At 42.9% G+C, this 19,670-nt stretch overlaps 1 protein-coding gene across 1 annotated transcript in view; it reads right to left on the reverse strand.

Moving 5' to 3' along the window:
* Window positions 1-19,670, reverse strand: part of NABP2 (nucleic acid binding protein 2) — a 95,879-nt gene that overhangs the window by 24,395 nt on the left and 51,814 nt on the right. The window lies entirely within an intron of this gene.

Raw genomic sequence — 19,670 nt, forward strand, 5'->3', positions numbered from 1 at the left:
GTGTGTATGGCCCTTTAAAACTGCAACCCAACCCCTTCTAACACCTACCATGAGGAAGAAAGATCCATATACAGTGCCTTGAAAAACTATCCAAACCCCTAGAAATTGTACACATTTTGTCATGTTGCAACCAAAAATGTAAATGTATTTTACTGGGTTTTTATGTGAGAGACCAACACAAAGTAGCACATAGTTACATAGTAGTTGAGGTTGAATAAAGACAATAGTCCATCCAGTTTAACCTGTGTAGGTGTGTTTGGCCGTAATACACATACCCCTGAATGTTTTGATCCTTGAGATGTACGTCCAAGAGTCTTATAAAAGTAGCCATACTCCCTGCAGTTACTACCATTTGTGGTAGAGAATTCCACAGTCTTGTAGCCCTTACTGTAAAGAACCCCCTGCGTAGCCTGAGGTTAAAACGCTTATCCTCTAATTGCATTGTATGGCCTTGTGTCCTCATGCATACCTTGCGACTGAATAGTTATTTTTCTATGCTGAGATCCCCATTGAGGTATTTGTAAATTGCTATCATGTCCCCTCTCAGGCATCTCCTCTCCAGGGAGAATAAATCAAGCGCTTGTAAGCGCTCTTCATAATTAAGGTCCTCCAATCCCCTAATTAGTTTAGTTGCCCTTCTCTGGACTCTATCCAGCTTCAACACATCCCTTCTGAGGATTGGCGACCAGAACTGGACAGAATACTCCAGATGGGGTCGGACCATTGTTTTATAAAGTGGTAGGATTAGAGTTTTATCTCTGGAATACATCCCCTTCCTTATGCATGCTAATATTCTGCTGGCTTTGGTAGCTGCAGCTTGACATTGAACGCTATTGCTAAGTTTATCTTCTACTAAGACTACCAGATCTTTCTCCATTTTTGATTCTCCCAGAGGTTCTCCCCCCATAAAGCATACTGTGCTTTTATGTTTTTAGTCCCCAAGTGCAATACCTTACATAATTGTAAAGTAGAAGGAAAATTATCAATGGTTTTTAACATTTTTACAAATAAATATCTGAAAAGTGTGGTGTGCATTTGTTTTCAGCCCCCTTTACTCGGATACCCCCAAGTAAAATCTAGTGGAGCCAATTGCCTTTAGAAGTCACCTAATTAGTAAACCTGTCCACCTGTGTGTAATTTAATTTCAATATAAATACAGCTGTTCTGTGAAGCCCTCAGAGGTTTGTTAGTGAACAAACAGAATCATGAAGGCCAAGGAACACACCAGACAGGTCAGGGATAAAGATGTGGAGAAATTTAAAGCATGGTTAGGTTATAAAAAATATTCCAAGCTTTGAACATCTCACAGAGCATTGTTCAATCCATCATCTGAAAATGGAAAGAGTATGGCACAACAGCACACCTACCAAGACATGGCCGTCCACCTAAACTGACAGGTCGGGCAGAAAGAAGAAGGGGTTTTTTTTTCTTCCTTTTGCACACAAAGTAAGTAGATGTTGCCACCGTCCCTAATAAAGTATATTGGGGTTTTCTGGTGCCTCAAACCAAGAGGGGGTGGGACTTTACGGGCAGGTAAATCAAGGTATATGTATATAAATATACAACATAGAGACACAAATAATAGTAGAAAAAAATAATAATAAAAAATTCAGCAGAAATTTATTAACACACAATTCCAGGTATTGTTAATAACGTAATGGTGAGTAATGTGCTTGGGGTGAAGAGCCCAAGTGTGAGGAAGTAAGAAAGAGGTTGATTCTGAAGACAATCAGTGACAATGGTGCATAGGTGACATATTCTTGAGGATTTTCTGGGCTGTTTTCCAATAGATATTTAAAGGGACATTGGTCCCCCCAAAAAGATCCCAATTATTCGCTGACGCGTTTCGGCTCATAGGCCTTTTTCAAAGCGTTAAGGTCACTCTGTGCTTGTTCTATAAAGGAAAATATATATATAGGTTTGTTTAGGTCCTCGATATTGTCATCAATTTTGATACAAGTAATTTTACAGGTAGGAAAAAACAATTCCACATACATGAGTGTAGCTGGCAGTGACTGCAATGGGCTCCCCTGTCCTTGTTGTAGTCACAGCGAGATCATATTCTGCGTGTAGCCTGGGATGGTAGTGACAGAAGTTTTAATGAGGTGTTTTTTTTTGGATACGGTGTGTCCAATGTATATATATATATATATATATATGGTGACCACTTACAGTTTTGTGGGCTGACGGGGGTTAAAAAACGCTTCCTCCAAGGGGGGGGGGGGGGTTGGTGGTTTTTCTCCCTCTATTCGTGCCAGAGTCTTGGTCTATTGTGGATGTAGGATATAATATATAGTATAGTATGGCGTATCAGATGGTCTACCAAGTAGCTGGTATCACTTGTAAGTACTTCCATATATAATGATGTGGTCCAATTGTGCTTGAACAGTAAAAGATGTGACTTTATTGTGCCAAGGTTTTATTGATAAGGAGTTCCCTTTAAGACTTACATTTGGTGGAGGATCTGTTGTGGAAAAAATGGTCCATCCGCCTGGCGCAGGTTACGTCCGTCTCCTTCTCTCTGCTCGAGAGAAGTGAAGACTGATCGTCGATCCCCGGCCTTTTAAAGCCCTCCGCACATGCGCAGTGACTTCTGCATGTGGGACGGCTTTAGCTTAGAGCGTGATGAGGCACCAGTACGTGTTCCTGCTCTCGCCGGATGGGCGCGCAGGTTGCTACGGCTCGTAGTAAAGGACGCTTTTCTGGCCGCCAGCACGAAAGGAGGAGCCCACCTTTCCCCGCAGGTGATTGGTGGATCCCATGCAGCCCCTACGTGGATACGTAGGGGCTACCCGTGCTGGGTGTGACTATCGGGACCAAGGCAAGCTGATCTGCAGAACTGACAGCTATAGTTCATGTGTGTGGATTATCGTAGTACAGATAATTAAACATGTAAACACAGAATTGTGCATGTGCCGTTACCAAGAGCAACAGAGCATAATAATAAAGCAAAATTCATGAAAGTAAGAATAAATTGGTAATACAAAAAAGATAGTGCACGAATAAATAAATAAATAAATAAATAAATAAAGATGTTTTAAGCAATCAACATATTGCTCCCACTTCAGGGTATTGATGGATCGACACGGAGCAGTCCCGATACCCGGGTACTCCAGGGTTATCGTGGGGCCATGCTCAGCAGGGTCGGACATAGGCAATCAGCACATATGAGATATTGTCATGAAGGAGTTGAGACCTCCTAAATGTGTGGGAAGATGTTGCGATCCCACATAGGATTGTTTCTAAACATAGAATGAGAAAGTGGGGATAAGGGATGGATGGATGATAATTGGATCATCTGAGTCAATCATCATAATCTATACCGAGTCTAAAGGAGGTATGGGAATAGGAGCACCGTATGTAGGACTATATTTTGATGCATGTCTGTACAGAAGTTTGTTTTTATGGAGTAAGAGGAGAGTTGATGTTGATTATTAATCCGTCTTTCCCGATGCAAAGCCCTCCAAAAAGGGGCGAAAACTCTTGTTTTCGTTAAGTCCGGGTGGTTTTGTGGCTTGGAGGCGTCTTATCCACCTCATTTCCATTTGTAACAGACGTTTGTTCCAATCCCCCCCTCTATACGGTATATGAATCCTTTCAAGGGCTGTAAATGTTACTTTTGGCATGATATTCTTGTGGTGATGTGCTACGTGTCTGCCCAGAGGTACATAAAAATTACACATCTCCATACTGTTAATGTGCTGATTGACACGTTTGCCAAATTCCTGTTTGGTCTTACCTACATAGTAGGATTCACATTGGCATCTCATAAGGTAGACCACCCCTCTTGTACGACAGTTCACAAAATGCCGGGGTGTAAAGAGATCTCCATTGGGGAGTATTGTGTTTATAAATTTTTTTATAACATTACATTGCCCATAGTTACCGCAGGGGAATGTGCCGTTCTGCTTGCAGGGATCCCTTCTTGTTTCCTTATACTCACTGTGAGTGAGCGACTGTTTCATGGATCCTGCTTTTCTATATGTGATCTGAGGATTTTCCGGTATAAACGGTTTTATCGTAGAGTCCTCCCTTAGGATTAGCCAATGTTTGGCTATGATATTCCTTATTTTGGGGTGGTCATTCGTGAATCTCATGATAACCCTTGTCAAATTTTCTGGTTCATCTGGTGTCTGTTTCTTTTTCTTTTTGAACAGAATGTCATGTCTTTCTTGTTTCTTAACCCTATTAAACGCTTTTCGTAGGGTTGTCTTAGTGTATCCCCTCTTCATAAGTCTAGCTGTCAGGGAATCAGCTTCCTTCTGAAAATCCTGTTCGGTGGTGCAATTTCTCCTTAACCTAAGAAATTGGCTATATGGGATTGCACTTTTGAGTGAAGATGGATGGAAACTGGATGCATGTAATATGGAATTACCTGCTGTTTCCTTCCGAAATAGGGTTGTTTTAAGGAGTCCATCTTTGTCCTTGATAATCCACGTATCTAGGAAGGGTATTTTTTCTTTATCATAACTCATAGTGAAGAACATATTATACGTATTCTTATTCATAGCTTGGAGACATTCTTTTATCATACTCTCTGTGCCTGTCCAGATAATGAAGATGTCGTCAATAAATCTTTGCCAAACGATGATATTGTTTGCAAAGATGCTGTTTTCTTCTTGGGCTAAAAATTCCTGTTCCCAGGCTCCAAGGTATGTGTTCGCATAGGACGGGGCACAACTTGTGCCCATTGCGACACCACATGTCTGCAAGTAATATGTACCATTGAACACAAAAAAGTTGTTGTTGAGAATGTAGTCCAACATCATGATAATAAAGGCACTGAATTTTTGATCATGTCCACTCTGTTCTTCAAGGGTTCTTCTGATGACTTCCATTCCTTTCTTATGCAGGATATTATTATAGAGTGCTTCGACGTCAATGGTGACAAGGAAAGCATCGTCTGGTATGGTAATACCCTCCAGGATTTGAAGGAGGTGTCCTGTATCTCTGGTGTATGAAGGGAGTTTGGTTACATGCGGTCTTAAATATGCATCAATGACCTTGCTGGTATTTTCCCTTAAATTTCCATTCCCCGAAATGATGGGTCTGCCTGGGGGGGTTGTCTTTATCCTTATGGATTTTAGGTAGGCGTAAAAAGTCAGGGTTCTAGCGTGTTTTGTCCTCACATACTGCCAGAGTGTTTCGGAGATCATCCCTTGGTTTCGTGCTCCATCTATTTTTTTGTAAAAGTCTTCTTTATACGTCTCTACCATGATGGGCATAATCTTTTTGTAACATTGGGTGTTATCCAAGATTCTCTGGCACATGATTTTGTAGTCGTCATTATCCATTAACACAATGTTCCCCCCCTTGTCGGAGGGTTTTATTGTTATGGATTTGTTTTTCTTCAGTTCTTGTAAAGCAGTTTTTTGTTCCTCTGTGAGGTTTTGTGTTATCTTCTTCCCTTTTAGTTTCTCAAGATCTTTTGTGGTCTCTCTGACAAAGAGGGCAATTGAGGGGTTCTCATTGAGTGAAGGAAAAATGTGCGATTTTTTCTTGAAAATGGGGCCTTGAGCTCTTTGTGGGTCTTCTGCCTCCTCGTTTTCACTTCCAATGTGTGTGTCCTCATCAATCCAGTCATCAATAGCTCCTTCTTCCAGTAATAAGTTAAGATCTCTTATGGCCCTAAATTCGGCTGCTGTTAAGCTTGTTGGAGGTATTTCAGCAGTTGTTGTTTTTTTATTATATTTGACTTTGAGAAGTAAGTTCCTCGCAAATAGATTGACGTCTTTGATAATTTCAAAGGTGTCAGTCCCCCTATTGGGGCAAAAAGAAAGTCCTAGGGATAGTACTTCCCTTTCTGCTTTGGTTAGGATATGTGTCGACAAGTTGATAATTGTCAGCCCTTCATGTTCCATAGCTTCGTCTTGGGTTATTTGTTCACTTGTTTCGTTTTCTACTTCACGCCTAAAAAAGGCCTCTGAGATTTTGGATTATCGTTTTTTGGTTGTTGGGATCTGGTGAACATTTTAGGATATTTCTTCGGGGCGGTAGCCCCTTCATCAGGAAAGGGGTTAATTTCTGAAATATTTGGTTCCTCCGCGTCTTGCGAGGATTGGTCATCATTGTCTTCAGTTGGTTGTGGATTCTCAGGGGGCTTATTCTGGCCCCTGCGTCGAAAGGGTTGTTGTTCCAGTCCCGACGTGTAGGCTGACGAATCTGACGAGTATTGTGGGCCGGGATTCCTTGGTGTTCTGTATGTGGTTCTCCTGTTCTGTCTGCTGTTCGTCCATTTATAGGCACGATTTTGTGAAAAGGCGTTCTTGTCTCTCCAATATTTACGTTCCTTTTTCTTTAACATTTCCTTACTGAACTCTTCGATGTGTTCTTTTAGTTTCCTCTCCTGTTCACTATATAGTGATGCATTTCTGAGGAGATTAAGTTTCTCATATATCTGTTTTATCTCTATATCTAGGTTTTCCATTTGTCGAAGGTATTCTGTTTGTAGGAGAATCATCAATTTTTTGGAACACTCGTTAAGGATCTCTTCCCATTCCTTCTTCATCATTGCTGTAATGTTGTCCATTGTCGGGAATATCTGAATTCTGAGGCCAACTGGGTTTATGTTTTCCGTCACGTATCTTTCAAAGCTTTTTATATGCCAGAATAAAGCTGACTTTCGTTCGAGTTGTCTTTTTAGTGTGCTGAATAAAGCTAAAACATCCGATTCCTGCTGCATATGACCCTGGAAACTCTTCTGGATGTCCAGCATCAGGTTGCTCTATCCATCTCCTATCAAGTTCCCTGTGGGTGGGTCCTCCCTTTCGGGAGCGCTCATTGTCTCTCACGTGAGGTGAGAGATTGTGGGCTCACTGGTCGTCTGGGTTACCTTTTCCCTTGGGACTCCTGGTCACACCAAGGATGGTAAAATTCCCTAATTCCAGGGCCCTTATATTGAAAATAACGGGTAGGGTCCTGCTTCTTGACCCTAATAAGTATTATAAGGTATTCTAAAAATTAGATGTGAAAGCAAAAAGAAAAGGAGGCAGTGGATGTGTTATCCATCCGAGACATAGGTGAAGGGGTTTTTTTTCCTTTTGCACACAAAGTTAGTAGATGTTGCCACCGTCCCTAATAAAGTATATTGGGGTTTTCTGGTGCCTCAAACCAAGAGGGGGTGGGACTTTACGGGCAGGTAAATCAAGGTATATGTATATAAATATACAACATAGAGACACAAATAATAGTAGAAAAAAATAATAATAAAAAATTCAGCAGAAATTTATTAACACACAATTCCAGGTATTGTTAATAACGTAATGGTGAGTAATGTGCTTGGGGTGAAGAGCCCAAGTGTGAGGAAGTAAGAAAGAGGTTGATTCTGAAGAATCAGTGACAATGGTGCATAGGTGACATATTCTTGAGGATTTTTTGGGCTGTTTTCCAATAGATATTTAAAGGGACATTGGTCCCCCCAAAAAGATCCCAATTATTACTGACGCGTTTCGGCTCATAGGCCTTTTTCAAAGCGTTAAGGTCACTCTGTGCTTGTTCTATAAAGGAAAGAAAGAGCATTAATCAGGGAAGCAGCCAAGAGGCCCATGGTAACTCTGGAGGAGCTGTAGAGATCCACAGCTCAGGTGGGAGAATCTGTCTACAGGACAACTATTAGTCGTGCATTAAATCACAAAAGTGAGTGTCCAAAGGTCAACCGCACCACACCCTAGGACATTTTTAAAATTAAATGGGTACAGATGATAGGGTTTTTAAGGTGCATTACAACAGAGAATGAGTTTTGTTTAAAAATATACAATTTTATTATTACAATTTTTTCCTCTGCTTTTTTTATTTTTCCCTTACAGCTTTCAGAGTTTGTTAAGGACCCCCCAAACCATATATTTTCTGAAAGCACATGACAAGTTGGCCAGTAGAATACAAATGAGGCACTACTGATTTTTAAGGGCACAAGGATATTTAGCAAATGTTTATCAAAACAATATTTTTGCTAAAAATACACTAAAATAATTATTAGCAGATAAAAACATAGCACATTTTACAAAATTCCTGCTGAATATAAAAGCCAACCTGTATTGAGTTAATAAATAACCACTATTTGTAAATTTTAGATTGGGCCTTTTTGCGAAATGGTGAAAATCGAACATACGCAAAAATAGAAATATCTAAATTTCTCAAAAAATCGAGAGGTTTTCATTGTTCCCCTATAGCTTTTGGGGTTTGTTTAAGACCCCCCAAACCATACATTTTCTGAAAGCACATGACCTGTAGAATAAAAAAAGGTGCTACTGATTTTATCGCAAATGTTTATCATAACTATATATTCGCTAAAAAGTCTCTAAATGTATCTTTATGTATCCTTAGCAGATATAAACACAGCAAATTTCACAACATTTCTGCTAAATTCCTACTAAATATAGACGCTTAACCTGTATTGAGTAAATAAAAAACAAAATATTTGAAATTTTTATATTACGCATTTTTGCAAAATGGTGAAAATTGAACGTACGCAAAAATGTAGAGAACCAAATTTCTCTAAAAATCTGAAGGTTTTCATTGTTCCCTTACAGCTTTCAGAGTTTGTTAAAGACCCTCCCAAAACCATATATTTTCTGAAAGCATAGGACCAGTAGAATAAAAGAAAGGTGCTACTGATTTTTAAGGCCCCACGATATTTGCGCAAATGTTTACCAAATAAATATTATATTATATTAATTATCGCTAAAAATACATATTATCGCTAAAAATACATTAAAATCATTTGTAAATTTTAGATTGGGCCTTTTTGCGAAATGGTGAAAATCGAACATACGCAAAAATAGAAATATCTAAATTTCTCAAAAAATCTAGAGGTTTTCATTGTTCCCCTATAGCTTTCAGGGTTTGTTTAAGACCCCCCAAACCATACATTTTCTGAAAGCACATGACCTGTAGAATAAAAAAAGGTGCTACTGATTTTATCGCAAATGTTTATCACAACTATATATTCGCTAAAAAGTCTCTAAATGTATCTTTATGTATCCTTAGCATATACAAACACTGCACATTTTACATAATTCCTGCTAAATTCCTACTAAATATAAAAGCTTAACCTGTATTGAGTTCATAAATAACAAATATTTGTACATTTTAATCGCACCTCTTTGCAAAATGGTGAAAACTGAACGTACACAAAACTGTAAATAACCAAGTTTCTCAGGTTTCTGGAGGTTTTCATTTTTCACTTTCAGCTTTCAGAGCTTTTAAAAGACCCCCCAAACTATCCATTTTCTGAAAGCAAAGGGCCAGTAGAATAAATGGAAGGTGCTACTGATTTTTAAGGCCCTGCGATATTTGCCAAAACAATATTTTCGCTAAAAATGCCCTAAAATCATTATTTGCAGATACAAACAGCAAATTTTATGAAATCCCTGCTAAGTTCCTTCTAAATATAAAAGCTAAACCTGTATTGAATTAATAAATAACAAATATTTGTACATTTTAAATTGCGCCCTTTTGAGAACTAGTGAAAATCGGACGTAAGCAAACATTTCTCTAAAAATCTGGGGGTTTTCCTTTTTCCCTACAGCTTTCAGAGTTTATAAAAGACCGCCCCAAACCATATATTTTTTGAAAGCACACAGCCAGTAGAAAAAAAAAGAAGGTGCTTCTGATTTTAAAGGCACTGCGATAATTGCGCAAGTGTTTAACAAACCAATTTTTTCGCTAAAAATACACTAAAATCATTACTAGTGGATTCATACATGGCAAAAACTGGATTTTTGTAAGAACTTACCGTAAAATCCTTTTCTCGGAAGTTCATTGACAGATGCAGCTCCTTATCTTCATGACTCATAGGGTTATGCTGCTCCTTCTAGGAATAGGCACTAGGCAGGAAAAAAAATTAACCACGCCTATGGGGCTGTCCCTGCAGGCATAACCCCTCAGACTCTGCTATCATCAAACAGTTTAGTTGCAAGCAGTGTGTAGAAGACAAAAAACCCCATACCTCAGAAGTAAAGAGGCGGATGCTGCGTCTGACGACGAACTTCAGAAAAAAGGATTTTATGGTAAGTTCTTACAAAAATCCAGTTTCCTCTATCGTTCATCGACAGACGCAGTTTCTTATCTTCATGACTCATAGGGATGGCCCAAAGCAGTATAATTATGATGGTGGGAAACAACGCAGAAACAAAACGTAAGTCCCCAATGGCTAAACTTAGCCAACCAGGTAACATGGAGCTCAACCAGGAATAACTTGAGCTCACTTCGAAAAAATGTAACCCTCAAAAAGAAGCTAAACAGAGTTCTCTTTTAAACTGCAGCCTGCAAAACCTTGCAGCCAAAAGAAGCATCCGCGGATGCCAACACATCTTCCTTGTAGAATTTTGTGAACGTATGCACAGACGACCAAATTGCCACCTTGCAAACTTGTAGCACCGACGCCTGATGGTAAAAAAACACCCAAGAGGCCCTCTTGTAGAATGAGCCTTCACTGGGTAAAGGAGGAATCCGACCCCTCAGTGAATAGGCCTGTACCACCATCTGCAGGGAGAAAACAGGCGCCACACTGAGTGCAGTATGTCAGGATCATACGTTTAATAGACAAAGTGAACAGGTACTCACAAGCGGTGTAATAAAAACAACATGGCAGTATTGCAAAGTGAAATGATGATCCCAATGTCCGGATTCAGGATGGCACAAGCGGTCTCGAAGCCCTGGGCAGTAGCGAATGGAGGATCGATACTTCCCATACACTAGGGACACAGCACCGGCCGTTCTGACGTCACTTCCGGGATGCGTACTGGCGCCGGTGACGCGTTGTCGGAGCATGCGCTCCTTCCTCAGGCCGATAAAGCGCCATTTTGGACAAGGGCTTAAATGGGCAGAGCGGCAGAGCCAGCTGGGTCCTAAAGGTGCCATAATTCTTGCTCAAAAGAAACCCTCTATAACACTGGACTGGGGCTATGTGCATTAAGAACATACAACCAAAGCAGTAGTCAACAAAAATGCAATGATCAACAATGGTCAAATTACACTTACATAAGAATATATTTAAATTAATTCAGAAACAAATAAATAAAATAAAATAAAAAAAAAAAAAAACCTTATACTAGGAATCAAAAAAAAATATTTTTTTAAAAAATATATTGTACCTCACATATGTACACATCCCCATATTGTTACACATAGGGACATATTATCATAGTGCAGTAATATAATTTAATATAAATACATATATAAAAATGTTTCAGGTAAAGGGAAAAACGTATTCATTGACACAGTTCTACAACTGTTCCACTGAATTTGTTGTTTATTGCCTTGTAAGAGATTCGGTGAACATCGCAGGTTTGTGGAGGCTGGTGATGACAAGCACAGTGTCCCACGCCACTTCCTGCTGCACCATGAACACCTGTCGGTCGGCCTCAGGGTGTGGATTATTGAGTCTATACCTGCTACTTTATCGTCAGCAGAACGCTTCAAGAGAATATGTCAAAGAGAGGCCTACTGGATTTATACCCTGGATACTTTAGTGCCGGGGGGTTTGAATGAGGAAGTTGAGACCAATTCTCTCATTTGACCCTATCCAATTGGATATATAAAAATATATTTTTTTGGATTAGACATCTGAGAGATATGCCCCTTCATCTTATCTATAATACTCTTGTATATTTATAACACTCCTTTTTGATAGTCCCTTTCCTAATAGTCACATATGGAGTCAGAATAATTTAATGGGATATATCAGTGGATGGTCATATTGGCTGATGGCTTTTTAAACAATTTTTTAAACAATTTTTTAGATAATTTTCAGATATTTTCGGTGGTTTTAAATATGGTGGTTTTTATAAAATGAATAGCGTTATAAAATTAATAGCGATATAATTTTATATATATGTTTTTTTTTTTTTTTTTTTTTATATATGTATTTATATTAAATTATATTACTGCACTATGATAATATGTCCCTATGTGTAACAATATGGGGATGTGTACATATGTGAGGTACAATATATTTTTTAAAAAAATATTTTTTTTTGATTCATAGTATAAGGTTTTTTTTTTTTTTTTTTTTATTATTTTATTTATTTTTTTCTGAATTAATTTAAATATATTCTTATGTAAGTGTAATTTGACCATTGTTGATCATTGCATTTTTGTTGACTACTGCTTTGGTTGTATGTTCTTAATGCACATAGCCCCAGTCCAGTGTTATAGAGGGTTTCTTTTGAGCAAGAATTATGGCACCTTTAGGAACCAGCTTGCTCTGCCGCTCTGCCCATTTAAGCCTTGTCCAAAATGGCGCTTTATCGGCCTGAGGAAGGAGCGCATGCTCCGACAACGCGTCGCCGGCGCCAGTACGCATCCCGGAAGTGACGTCAGAACGGCCGGTGCTGTGTCCCTAGTGTATGGGAAGTATCGATCCTCCATTCGCTACTGCCCAGGGCTTCGAGACCGCTTGTGCCATCCTGAATCCGGACATTGGGATCATCATTTCACTTTGCAATACTGCCATGTTGTTTTTATTACACCGCTTGTGAGTACCTGTTCACTTTGTCTATTAAACGTATGATCCTGACATACTGCACTCAGTGTGGCGCCTGTTTTCTCCCTGCAGCTCATCACAAGTCCCTTCTACTTGCTTGCAGAGCAGCCTGCGGAGTGTGGTACACGGAGACGTATGTAGATGGACTTTTCTTATGGACTTTTTCTATTTATATCATAAAGCTATTGTGCTCAGTGGACTAGTACATGTTTGTCATTGGAGCTTGCAGAAGTTTTTTGGACACACATCTCCCTAGTTGTGCGCCAGGTCCACCCCCCCTTTTTTCTGTACCACCATCTGCCTAATCTATCTGGCAATGGTCGCAGCAGATGCAGCCAATTCCTTACTAGGTACATCAATAAAGACAAAAAGAGCGTCTTATTTTCTAAAGGACTCAGTGGTCTCCAAATAAACCTTGATCGCCCGAACCACATCCAAAGAATGCAAGGCATACTCCTTAGGATGTTGAGGTTTAGGGCAAAGTGAAGGCAAGACAATGTCTTCATTCAGATGAAAATCAGAAATCACCTTAGGAAGGAAGGACTGATTAGGTCGAAGTACCACCTTATCCCTGTGTACCACTAGATAAGGTGATCGGCAAGACAACGCCGCCAATTAAGATACCCTGTGGGCAGAAGTGATTGCCACCAAGAAGGCAACCTTCTGAGACAGACAGCAGCAAAATCTCCCACATTTTTTCAAAAGAAAGGCTTTTGAAGAACAGACAACACCAGATTTAGATCCCACAGAGGTAACAGGGATCGCCTCAGAGGAGCCAATCAGGGATAGACCGATTATCAGCAAGGCCGATATCAGCGAGGGAGGCGGCCTAAGAAGGCAGAATGAGATCACAAAAATATCGGCAATATCGGCCAGTTCCGGGGCCGATACATCGGGGAAAGTGCATATCGGCCCCAGGACTGGCCAATATTTTTGTGATGTCATTCTGCCTTCTTAGGCCGCCTCCCTTGCCTTGGACAGCTTCGTCTGGTGTCAGGACTAGTCTCGCGGGAGTGTATCACAGCCATACACCCACCCACAGCAGCCCGGTGCCAGCCAGCCACCCACATCCACAGGCCCTGTACCAGCCAGTCAGCCACAGGCACTGTACCAGCGAGCCAGCCAGCCACCCACAGGCCCTGTACCAGCCAGCCACCCACAGCCCCTGTGCCAGCCACCGACCCACCACAGGGTGCCAGACAGACAGCCACCCACCACAGGGTGCCAGAGAGACAGCCACCCACAGGCAGGATGCCAAACAGACAGCCACCCACAGGCCCTGTACCAGCCAGCCGCCCACAGTCCCTGTACGAGCCAGCCACCCACAGCCCCTATGCCAGCCACCCACCTACCACAGGGTGCCAGACAGCCACCCACCCACCACAGGGTGCCAGACAGCCAGCCGCCCACCACAGGGTGCCAGACAGCCAGCCGCCCACCACAGGGTGCCAGACAGCCAGCTATCCACCACAGGGTGCCAGCCAGCCAGCCACCCACTACAGGGTGCCAGCCATCCACCACAAGGTGCTAGCAAGCCAGCCACCCACCACAGGGTGCAAGCCAGCCACCCACCACAGGGTGCCAGCCACCCACCACAGGGTGCCAGCAAGCCAGCCATTAAGCATTAAACAAAAATTAACATGTTCAGTACCAGATTTGTATAAAAAATTGTCTTTATTTTTCAAAACTTTAAATGTACAAAATATCGGCCCATACAGATGCTTTGTGACCAAAATATCGGTATCGGCCCTGAAAAAGTATATCGGTCTATCCCTAAGCCAAATGGCACACTCCCTGGATAAAAGTCCAGATTAGGACATGCGTGGCTAACGGGCGTTGAAAATATATAGCCAAAGACGAAACTTGACCTTTAATAGTACCCAAAGCCAACCGCTGTTCAACCCCTTTCTGCAAAATGACCAAACCCTAGCGATCAAAAACAAGCGAGGGTGCACCTTCAGCGATTCACACAATGAAATGTATGATTTCCACGTACGATGGTAGATCTTCCTGGAAGTTGACTTCCTAGCCTTCAAGAGTGTAGGAATCACAGAGTCAGAAAGACCCCTATCTCTCAACACCTGACTTTCAACAGCCATGCATTAAAGCCAGCGACTGTAAAGCAGGATGGAAGATCGGACCTTGAGACAGCAGATCTTCCATGAGAGGAAGTCTCCAAGGGGTATCAGTGACTAGCCTTATCAGGTCTGCATACCAAGACCGGCGAGGCCAGTCTGGAGCCACCAGAATGACTGTAATGTTTCCCACCTCTAACCAGTGCAGAAACCTCGGCAGGAGTTTCAATTTAAGAAATGCTTAAATCAGCCGATACAGGCCCCAAGGAGTCACCAGTGCATCTGTGGCCAGAGGATCTTGAGACCTGGCTACAAATCTCTGCACCTTCTTGTTGAGACAAGAGGCAAACAGATCGACCTTGGGAGTCCACCACTGAAACACACAGAAGGCAGAACGCCTCCAGGTGTAGGGACCACTCCCCTTGATCCAACACCTGACGACTCAGGTAATCCGCCTGCCAGTTTTCCACACCTGCAATGTGTACAGCAGAGAGGGCTAGAACAAAGCTTTCCGCCCAGACCAGAATGTCGGCCACCTCCTTGGCCCCAAAAACACTCTTGGTGCCCCCCTGGTGATTGAGGTAAGCCACAGTCGTGGCGTTGTCTGATTTGAATCCGAAACCGGACAACCTTGCAGACGGTTGTTCAATGACTCAGACAAAGCTTTATCGCTCTGAGCTCCAAAACATTTATCGGAAGTTTTGACTCTTCCATCGTCCAGGTACCCTGGGCACAGAGCTTGCCCAGTAGCCCGCCCCAGCCTGGCAGGCTGGCGTCCATGGTTACCACCGTCCAAAACAGTGGAAGGAAGGACTTGCCCTAGCACAGTGATGGAGACTAAATCCACCACAACAGAGCAGATTTAGCACTTTTGAGAATGCTCTGATTGGCAGAGCGAAACGTGTCAAGCCATCAACCTCACGCAACACGTCACTTCCGGATAGCACGGGTGAAACGCACAGACATGTTTGGCGTCCCGGCTGAAGGATAATTTTCTTGCTTGCTTTCATGCTAAAATTGTAAGTGCAATTGTATTTGAATTTTAATAAAGTTTGTTGGATATACTGCACGATGAGGATTCTCTTTGTCTATTAAACCCACATGGGGAAGTCGATCTTGGATGCTCATAGCTGAATGCTGCTTTAATACGGAGTAATTAAGAGGAAGTAGCGGTGTATGGTGCTGCAGTCTGCCGTTGGTGATCAGTGGAAAATAAGATTGTTTAAAGCGATTGACCATTGATTGTCTGGTGAGTAGGGGCCTGAGAGGGGAGCACCCGATAGCACCAACAAGCACTAGCACTTTGGAAATTTTCCGTTTTCACAGACAAGCACTGAGAACTTGTTAAGGATGAAGATTGAACATTTTTATTTAATTTATTAAGCATGAAGTTATTGCTTATGATCAAGAAACAACTTACTTTTACTATTTTTTGTCACTATAGCACTGGACACTTTATGATATATTGTATTTATTTATGTATGATCAATTTACACTATATTGTTACATATATTTATTTATTTATATGAGAAGCACTAGTCAGCACCTTATTTGAATAGCACTTTATACATAATTTATTTATTCTGTGATTTATTTTGCACTATATTTTGCACATATTTATTTGGCAGCGCTGATACATACCCATTTATCCAGATTTTGTGTTGTGGCTCAACCGAATCACAGAATCCAAGGACAAATCCTTGTTCCATTTGACAAGAATCTCCCTTTGCAAAGGCCTTGTATGGAACTGAGCAAACGGAACCGCCTCGAAGGTCGATACCATCAGACTCAAGGCTCGCATGCAAAATCGTAGAGAGGACAGATTGTTGTCCAACAACAACTGAATCGTCCCCCTGCAACTTTTGCAGCTTGCCCGGGGGAAGAAAAACCCTTGTCAAGGCTGAATCCAGAGTCAAGCAAAGATAATCCAGTCTCAGAACCGGAGTCAGTGTGGATTTCCTGAAATTGATGTTCCAACCGAACTCCTGCAGAGTTCTGACTGTGATCATCAGATCCCAAAACAAGGCTGAATGAGAGTCCGCTCTCAACAGGAGATCCTCCAGGTACCCCAGTACTGCAATCCCCCGCCAGCGCAGCAGTGTTAATACCGATGCTAGTACCTTGGTAAACACTCTGGGAGTGGAGGCGTGACCAAAGGCTAACGCCACAAATTGATAATGCTCCTCTGCAACCGCAAAGCAAAAAGACCGCTGGTGTTCAGCATTGATAGGGATGTGTAGATATGCATCCTTGATATCTATGGAGGCTACGAAATCTCCCTGATGCAGAGACGCTACTATCGTGCGGATGGAGTCCATCCGAAACCTCTGTACCAGCACAAAGTGGTTCAGGGCCTTGAGATCCAGGATGGGGCGCACCTTGCCTTCTTTTCTGGGCACGGTGAATAGGTTTGAATAAAACCCCTGAAAACGTTCCTGAGCGGGAACCGGCACAATCACTCCTTGCGACAGCAAATCGTGTACTGCCCCTCGCAAGTCCGTTAACCGGACTAGGGATAATTGAAGATTGGACGGGAAGAACCTGTCCGACAGGCGAGACCAGAATTCGATCTTATATCCTAATTGGATCAGTTTGTGAACCCATGTGTCCTGAATCAAGGAGGTCAAGGGTTCCTGAAAGAATCAAAGACATCCCCCCACCCCAGACTCGGGTGAGGGCGCCCCTTCATGCAGCTGAGGTCTGCAGGTCCAGATTGGCTGGACTTAGATTTTCCTGAACATGGCTTCTTGGAACACCCAGAAGACCTAAAAGGTTTACTTTTTTCTTGTGATCCGGAGGCATGAAAAAAAACGTTTGTGAGCAGTAAAGGAAGGCCCCCACCTAGTACGCGATGCCTTGCCCTTAGAGGATTGGGGCAGATTCGTGTCCTTTTCCCCCCCTGATACCTTTGATCAACTTGTCCAGGGAGGATCCAAACAGCCTCTCCCCTGTAAAATGAAGATCAGTCACAGCCTTCTTAGAAGCCTGGTCAGCCAACCAGCATTTTAGCCACACCATGTGCCTAATGGCAATCTCCACTGCTGACGTTCTGGCCACCAACAAAGCTGAGTCCAGGGACGTATCACCCATGAACACTAGGGCTTGGGTCAACTGGTCTATTAGTTCCAGTACCGCAGGGGAAGCCCTGCCGTTTTCAAGTTACTTTTCAGTAACTTCACCCATTCAGTCTGCGCTACTAAAACATTCACAAAGGTAGCCTTTAACATGTGACCTGCTACAATATGTAAATGGCGGGACAATGATTCCACACGTCTGTCCATGAGGTCCAGAAAGGTTGGAGACTCTTCCACCGGTACCAGAGTCGCTTTATTCAAACTGGCCACCAGAGAATCCACTTTCGGTGGTACAGTCCACCTTTTGGACACTGCCTTTGCAAAAGGATAATGGCGTGCAAAACGTTTAGGCACCCCCAACATGTGCTTAATGTGTCGCCATTGTTCATCCACAATAGTATGAAACAATTCTGGACAAGCGAACACCCTACCCGATTTACAGGACTTGCGGGAGTCAAAAGACACCTGCGTATCTGACGCTGTAGGTTCATCAGCCAATTTTAGAGTTTCCCGCACAGAAACTATCAGGGCTTCCACCAATGAGCGTTCCCGTGTGGCAGCTGATGAGGACAGGTCCTCTTCACTGTCAGAATGTGAAGACACCGACCCCTCAAGGTGGTCTATGTCCGCGGTGACCATATCTGTCTCAGAATCCGAAGACCCTGCTGATGGAGGTGAGGGCGGAGGGCGTTTGTGGCTGGCAGCACCAGAAATGACAAAATCCACTTTTGACATTAGGCTTTGCAAAGCTGGCTGTGACTGTGAACAGAAGGGTCCCGCAGTCGTTTCCAGGGGGTCTGCAGGTGAATTTTTATCCTGGGACTCCATTGCTTAAATAAAACAATTTTTTTGTGTAATGTCCCTTTAAGACAGCAAAAAAGGCAGTCCCACGGCTATTACTGCGGATTCACAATCCCTGATTTGTAATTATGTAATAATAGCAGAGCAGAAGAGGAAAAACCCACAGGGAAACTCAGGAACATTACCAGACCACAAAGAAGCATCCAGCCTGATCAGTGTAAAACGAAACTAACACTGTCTGCACAGGAAGAGGAAGAATCTCTGCCTCAATCATTTCAAGCCATACCACATGCCTGTCCATCCCACGGATCTCAAGAAAATGGCCGCTCATACATTCTCAATGGGGAAGTATAGGAAATGGCTGCCCATGCAAACTAATGTGAACACAGAGATCATGAACCACAGCAAAATGGAGGCCCTCACCATGCTCCATGCGGTCTGCAGGACCCCCCAAAGGGGTCCCAGAACAACAGGCATCTAAAAAGGTCCCTAGCCAGGGACCCACCCAGGACAACCCACCACCCTCAAATAAGTGCCATAACGGCCGCATTATTACCGCCCCCCACCCCCCCAGGTAAAACCTGCTAGGGGTAGGGGAATGCCAAGGGGTACACCAGATTAGTCCTCCGGGGGGCCAGAGAACCGAGGGAGCCCCTAATGTCTGACCATTCCAGGGTGGGGACCACGCCCGCCCCGCGACCGCCAAGGGTTTTGGGGGGACAATTTTACTCACCATACCACGGTACCAAGTGGGCACCACTCCGAAACAGATCACTTCCATCCAAGGATGGGGGTGCTGTCAGCCAAGGGGAAGCTGTGACTGTGACCCAGGGAGACTGTCCACTCGCAGGCTCGTCCCCATCCATTGGGCACTGTTGCGGCGAGGCCTAGTTCTGGACTATAACCTGCTCACGCTCGCTGGCCAGGCTGGGAGACCTTAAGGATCTAGATTATCCAGTGCGAAACCGCAGCCGGCTATTGCTTGTAGTTCCTCTGGATCTTGGTCCTCAGGAACTAACTATTCAAAAAAATAAAAAATCATAAACTTTCCCTGTTACAGCTGGGAGCTAGGTCCTATTCCTAACACTAGGCAGAACAAAACTGTTTTCAGCAGAGTCTGAGGGGTTATGACTGCAGGGACAGCCCGCATAGGCGTGGTTACATTTTTTTCCTGCCTAGTGCCTATTCCTAGAAGGAGGAGCATAACCCTATGAGTTATGAAGATAAGGAGCTGCG

Source organism: Pelophylax lessonae, assembly GCF_965119305.1.
Source record: "Pelophylax lessonae genome assembly, chromosome: 2".
Lineage (NCBI taxonomy): Eukaryota > Metazoa > Chordata > Amphibia > Anura > Ranidae > Pelophylax > Pelophylax lessonae.